Genomic DNA, 7,472 nt, shown 5'->3' on the forward strand with positions numbered 1-7,472 from the left:
GACTACTTGATAAATATGGGGTGTCTCACAAGCGAGGGCTTGCGTACCACCCTCAAACGAGTGGTCAAGCGGAGGTCACCAATAGAGAGCTCAAGGTGATTTTGGAGAAGACGGTTGCTAGGACAAGGAAGGATTGGTCCTCCAAACTTATTGATTCACTATGGGCTTATAGGACCGCCTTCAAAACTCCAATAGGGACCACTCCCTACAAGCTTGTCTATGGGAAAAATTGTCATTTGCCCGTGGAGATGGAGCATCGAACGCATTGGGCAATCAAGCAAATCAACTTTGATCTCCATAGTGCGGGTGAGCAAAGGCTTTTAGAGCTACATAAGTTAGAGGAGTTGAGGATGAATGCCTACGATAGCACAAGCATGTATAAGGCGCGGACTAAGGCTTGTCACGATGCTCAAATTGTCAAGAAGGAAATCGTCAAAGGCCAAAAAGTCCTCCTATTCAACTCCCGCTTGAAGCTTTTCCCGGGCAAACTTAGGTCAAGATGGAGTGGGCCGTACATTGTCACAGAAGTGTTTCCATATGGAGCCTACGAAATTTCCCTAGACGGCCACTCTCCTTTCAAAGTCAACGTTCACCGTCTCAAGCCCTATTATGAAGGATTCTCAAGTGATGAACCGGTTTCTGTGACACTTCTTGATGTGCATCGTCAATTCGACCCTCCTTGATCAACTCAAGGAACGTCGAGCTAACGACGTTAACCAAAAGCGCTTCCGGGAGGCAACCCGAGTTTCTAACTACCTTTTCTTTTTATGTTGCTTCTATTTTTCCATCTACGACTTTGGATTGTTGGGATTTTTGAGTTTTGATTGTGCTTGGGTTTTAGACATGCTTTACATCTAGCATGATTGTAATGTGTTTAGATGTGTGTTAAGGACTATTTTTACTTGCGTGATTCTTTATGTGAGTTTGGCCGAACCACTTCATGTTCGGCCACTGCAGCAATTTCAAGGATTTATGGCAACATTCTGCCAAAAACAAAAATATTGCATTCTGGCAGAAGGTTTGACCGAACCCCTGGAGGTTCGACTGAACTTACACAGTAGTGCGGCCGAACCTTCCTGGGTTCGGTCACTCCTTAATTTTTAGACATTTCCAGCAACTTTATGCCAGAATTTGCAAATTTGCGGTTCCAGCACAGGTTCGACCGAACCCCAGGATGGTTCGACCGAACTTAACTTGTAGTGCGGCCGAACTTCCTTGGGTTCGGTCACTCCTCTCTTTTTGCGATTTTGCTGGAACTTTCTGCCCGGATTTCATAATGTAGAGTTTTGGCAATGGTTCGACCGAACCAAAGGGGAGTTCGGCCGAACTTCTACTGTGGTTCGACCGATTATACCCTCGGTTCGGCCGAACCTATCTTCAGATTCGAAAAAAAAATGCTGCCATATTTTCTATTTTGCTGCATTTTCGTGAACACAACTCCCATATTCGTCACCTACCTCATTCTTCTCCTTCTCACTCTAAACCTCCATTGCACCTCCCCTTACAACCTCAAATCCCCATCAAAATCACTCCAATCTTCACCCCTTCTCACTTATTTTCCATCCTTTACTCAATTTCTACAATCTCTACCAAAAATTCCTCACCAAACAAACCCATCTTTCGATTTTCCCCAATTTCAAGGGTTTAAGTGCTTCGGTGTTTTTGGGTTTTTACTTCCTTCTAATCAATTGTGGTATGTTTGTTCTAGCTTTTGCAAGTTTATTTCTTTAATTTCTTATAGTTTTACCATGTTTTACATATTTAAGTGTGAATTATGGTATTCTTGAAATTATTAGTAATGACTTGTTTATTTCGTGTGGTTCTTTGGATTGACTTATTGCAATTGATTGGTTGTTGATAGTAGAACATGTTGTTATGATGATTATGCATGTTTACCTTGGTTTTATTTTGATCTCAATGTATTTGAGTGTTGATTTCATACTAGGGTATTCATGTTACCATTTTTTGATTGAGAAATGCATGAGTTGGATGTTATTGGAGATTGTTATTCATGGTTTTGGCTTGATTTTGATGGTTTGATGAATGGATATCATGAAAATTAGGGGACATCATGCCAAATTTCACCTAGACCTTGTTAGGACTAATTTAGGAATGACATAGGAATCCTTATTCAAACCTTGGTCCAAATGTATTCATGCATGCCTTGAATTGTATACTCTCAAGCATACTCTTTTACCTTGGTTAAGTACTTGGCTTCTCATGTCATTTCCTATCAATTTGTTCTAATGATATGCTCTTGGTGAATTTGTAGAATCAAGATGTTTGGCAAGGTAAAAGGAAAGTCAAAGAGGAAGAGGGTGGGAGAATCCTCAGCAACACAATTCCCACCTCCTCCCGGCATCAACGATCATGGCATTATTGCTCCGGACGAGCAATTTTGGCCTATATATGCATCACTCATCAAGCGTCCGATTAGGTCTACAAGGTTCTTTTGCCCTCAAACTTTGAGGAAGCTGGGAATATTGGATGAGGTGACTAGGTTGGCTCAAAACTTTGGTTGGGGCGACTTCATCCACCTCCACGCTCACACTTACGAGCGTGTGACTTTGGAATTCCTTGCCTCCCTCCGCAAGGAAGTTTTTGAGCCGGAAGATGTCGATGAGGATCCTCAACTCATGATACACTTCAAGATGTTCAACGAGGATCACTCTCTAACGGAGAGTGATCTAAATGAGATCTTCTTTTGGCACGCCACCGGCCTTGATCACCCGTCTGAAATGACCTCCTCCCATCGCATTCCTTACAACGAGCAAGAGTGGTGGAGGAGCATCACAAACAAGGATAGGTTCCAAACTAATACCTCAAAGGTCAACAACATCATCCATTTAGCCTTAGGGTATTTTGTACAGCTTCTCCAATACGTCGTGTTCTTCAAAGCCAACCTCGGCTCCATGGTAAAAGACGAGGTTGCTTTCCTATTCTTGGCCGACAATCCTCAACGGCTAAAATTTCAATGCTCCTCCACCTTTATCCAACGGCTCTTGGATACTAGGGACAACCGTCTCGGCGATGAGATATTTATGGGTGGCTAATTACCATCATTGCTCTCTCTTTGAAGGGTAGAGCATACAAAGACCAAATTGAATTGCTCCCACCCGTGCACCAAACCCGAGAAGAGCTCACCGACGAGTTCCCTCCCTATGCTCTATCCATAAGCGCCCTCCGTCACAGCCGCTTCCTCAATTACACTACTAGCAAGCGCCGTTTTATCCTCCTGGTCGATAGGGAGATCGAATGGTGTGTCCTCCCGGACCCCGACCTCACTACGGTGGACCACTCCGCTCCTCTCAAATGGAAGATCCCTCAGCAAATCATCCCCAATGAGCTGAGGCGAACTAGAGCCCGGGGTGGAGCTCCTCAACCTCCACCGGTCCTCCATCAAGAGCAAATCATTCCCCCGCCCCCCTTAGCGGGGGAGGTTAGGCATCTTCTTCTTCTTCCATTCCTCCTTTTGATTTCATTGCCCTTCGTAGTACCCTCGATGATATCCGTCGAGACAATCAAGCTTCCATTGAGCAATGGGGGTACTACGCGAGGGCAAATTATGACAATCTTGTGCAAGCGGGCATTCAAGCGCCCTATGTGAACTACCCCTACCACCCTCCTCAAGAGGGTCCGGTCAATCATTGGGGACCCTATGACCCTCAACACCCCAGCCCCCCTTGCTACGCCTATTGGGAAGGTCCCATCGACCCTACCCAACGCGTTGGCACCCCCCCATACGACCCCTATCGTCCGGGTGGGTGTGATCCGGCTTATGACCCGACATCCACATCCACCCCCGCTCCTTTTGATGGTGGTTGGGGTGCCCAAGGGTGGCCCTATGAGCACTTTAACCAACCCTTCCACCCTTTCATGGACACTCCTGGGTTTGATCCTAACAACCCCCCTCTACCTAGGGGGCGAGGAGATGATAACCAGTGATGATGTGGGAACTTTTCCCTTCCCCCCGATCTTCTCACTTGTCACTTTTTCTCGGGACGAGCAAAATAATAGTGTGGGGGAGGATGTCCTTTTGGTTGGTTGAAGTGTACATAGGAAGGTAGAGTGGTAGGGTAGTTGCTTGCACATAAGGAGGATAGTGGCCTTGTGGTATTGATGTGGCGTTGTGGCGGTGGTGATGATGTTGGTGATGTTGTGATGGTGATGTGATGAGATGGTGATGTTTTATGATTATTGATGTGATGATGATGATGATGTTTTATGATTATTTTTGCTGATTTCTGATGATTTTCTTTGATGATCCCTGAGTCTTTGTAGGTGGAGATGCTCCCGAGAAAAAAATCCAAATTTCCCGAAACTCCAAATCCCCTTAATCCAAACTTTGTAGATAGCTTTTTATTTTTTTATTATTTTTTTTTTTCTTCTTTTTGTTTATTTCTTTAGTCTTTTTCTTTTGTTTTCTAACCTTTTCTTGTTTTGTTGTAGTTTCTTTTGTTTGGCTCATCTTTATTGAAGCTTGAAGCGGAGATGTGGGACGTTAAGGAGCAACACTAGCTCCCTTGGTGAGATTGGATATATTACCTTGTCTTATATTTCAAGCGGCATTCGGTGAGACCTTTCCTCTCTTTCTTTTTCTTTTTCTTTGAGTGCTTAGTTTAGGTCTAGTTTAGGAAGAGTTGAATGGTTCGAGGTTGATTGATTTTGGTTCCAAGGAACCTGGGATCGTTGATGTTGATATCAACGATCACTTGTATGTCGATTGGGATTTATTTGATTTACATGCCTCGATTATGAACCTTTTTAATTTCTTCCTCCTTTTTGTGTGTTTTTCTTGTTCTCTTTTGTGTAACGAGCATGACTATGGCAAGTTGAAATATTTTTGATGTGGATTTGCTCATTCATTTGGATTCAAGAATTTGTGTGCCTTTTTGATGACATGGCTTTGAATGCTTACCTTCCTAGTTAATGAGGGTTTACACGGTTTAAGAATGCTTAAGGTTGAATTAGACACATTATAAGCTAAGGTAGCCCGGTTTAGAACTCTTGATGACGTTTGAACCCCCTAGTTCACGGGAAAGTGGTAAGATGGTGTTGCTCTCCGTAGTGAATAGGATTCCCTTGGTTGGTATTTGCTTATTTTTATCCCGTGTGAGCGTCATTTGTTCTAGCCTTCATCACTCTTGTGAGCGGCGTTTTGGATCCTTAACTATGCATGTCTTAATCTTTGTGTTGGTATTTAGCTCCCGAGATCGTGACCAAACAACTTTAAAGGAGGAAGAGGGCATTTCTTCTAATTTTTCTTTGTTTTCTTTGTGTTTTGTTACAAATTTGGTTTTCATTTTTACATCCACCCACTTGCTAACCAATTTGGGCCTCATTCCCCTTTCTTGATCTAGCCGTATTACAAACCTATCGGCCTATGTTCTACCAACCCTTGTAGTTAGTGAAGCATTGGCTTTTGAGGTTCGAATTCGAGAGTGTTGGTTTTAGGGCAAGAAAGTTGTGAATATTGGTTCAAGTGAGATTTTGAAAGTTGTTCATAAAAGGAAATATTTGCAAAAAGTTTGTGAGGAAGGATGCAACGTATGAAATCCAAAAAAAAAAAAGGGGAAGAGAATATAAAAAAAAAAAAGAAAAAAAAGGAAAAGGAAGAGAAAATGATGAGAGAAATGAAATAATGTTATGAAATTTTGTATTGAAGGTTGTAATTTGAATTTAGGTTCAATTCTTAGGTGGTTCTTGAGAGATGGCCACTCTTTTGCTTCACTTAGGATTTGCCACCAAAAATTTCCAAATTAATTCCTAACCTTAACCCCTAGCCATGACATTACAACCCAAGTTAAGACCCTTGGACTTGGAGAAGTGCGGTTAAAGAACGGTGGAGGGAGATAGATTTCAACCCTATGGAAAGAGTGTGCATAGTTGAGATGTCGGGATAACCTTATGACTCCACAATAAATTTCTTTTTCCGGTTCCCTCGAGGAATCATGAGGAGCTAACTTGGGGATGATTTGAAGCTAGTGGAGAGAACGCGGACCGTCTTGGTTGGAGCTAGGGCAGAGGATGAAATCATTAGTTCTCTATGCTTAGCTTAGGTTTGTCTCCCTCAACCATGGGCATCTTAGAACGTGTTCCCCCTCTTTGAGTTGAGAAAAGTAAGCATTATTTGATTCATGTCCCTATGTTAGAGTCCATTTGGAGCATTGCCCATCGTGAAACTTGATTGATTTTCTTAACCCTTGTCATATTATGCTTGTTGTGTGTGTTGTCCTTTTTGTTTTAGTATTCCTTGCTCGAGGACAAGCAAAAGGCAAGTGTGGGGGATTTTGATGAGAGGCATTTATGCCACTCTTTTATCCTTTTTCTCTAAGGATTCTCCCCTCATTTGCACTTGTTTGACCCTTTTTCTAAGCATTTTTACTTAGTTTTGCTTCCTCTTTTCATTCTCCTTTATCCTCCCTTTTCTTAGTCTTCCCGCTTTGTTCTTATTGTGATTTTCATGCTTATGCTTTGTAGGAACCTTCGGGATTTTCAAGAGGAGGAAGCTAAGCTCAAAGGAAGCTAGAGGAAGCATGATTCAGAAGTGGTTCGGCCGAACCTCTTGATGGTGTGGCCGAACCTGCTCTATGGTTCGGCCGAACGTTGAGGCAAGGGCAAGATGAAAATTGGCAGTTTTGCAGGAGTGGCCGAACCACAGGAGTTCGACCAGACCAGGATCGGGGAGGTTCGATCGAACCTACCCATGGTTCGGCCGAACCTACCCTGTAGTCCGGCTGAACCTTCCCCTTTGTTCGGTCGGACCTCTCCTTTTATCAGCTGGCTCTGTACGGACTATATAAGTCCCATTTTTAGAACGTTTGGAAGATTAGATTAACTTAGTTTTAATTTTTCTACATTTTTAGCTTAATCTAGAGAGAGAAACTTCATTAGTAGAGAGAGAAAGTGTGGATTTTCATTGATGAACTTGGATATTGAAGAAGGAGCTTGATTGAATCTTTGTAAATCTTCATCTTCAATTAATGAGCAATCTCTTACTCTCTTTCTTTACTTTTGTATTTAGTTTTGTTTGCTTATTTTGATTTTCCTTCTTTGCTTATTGATCATGTTGATGCTTATTGATTTGATGATTGATATTGTCTTCAATATGATTTGTGAGTAGTCACCTAGCCAAGGGTGTGGGGATGGTGTAGTTGTTAATTGATTCATGCTTATGATGTTGGGGTTATGTTAATGGTGATTAAAGTCTTTGTATGCTTGATATTCTTTGGTCTTTCTTGCAAGTGCACATTGTTAGTTAATCAAAGATGAGTCTTTACTAACAAGTAACGGAAGTTGACTTAGTTGAGATTCATTACTATCGATAATTCTTTGTTTGTACCTTCTAATATATTGTTCTAATGTGGAAACATAGAGGCTATGTTAGGAGAAATCGATTAACCCCGGAAGGCGGTTAGATCGAGCTTTATTTCGATATTCTTGCATGCTTAGTTTACCATTGCTTTGCTTCC

This window comes from Chenopodium album, chromosome 1 (genome assembly GCF_948465745.1).
Source record: "Chenopodium album chromosome 1, dcCheAlbu1.1, whole genome shotgun sequence".
Lineage (NCBI taxonomy): Eukaryota > Viridiplantae > Streptophyta > Magnoliopsida > Caryophyllales > Amaranthaceae > Chenopodium > Chenopodium album.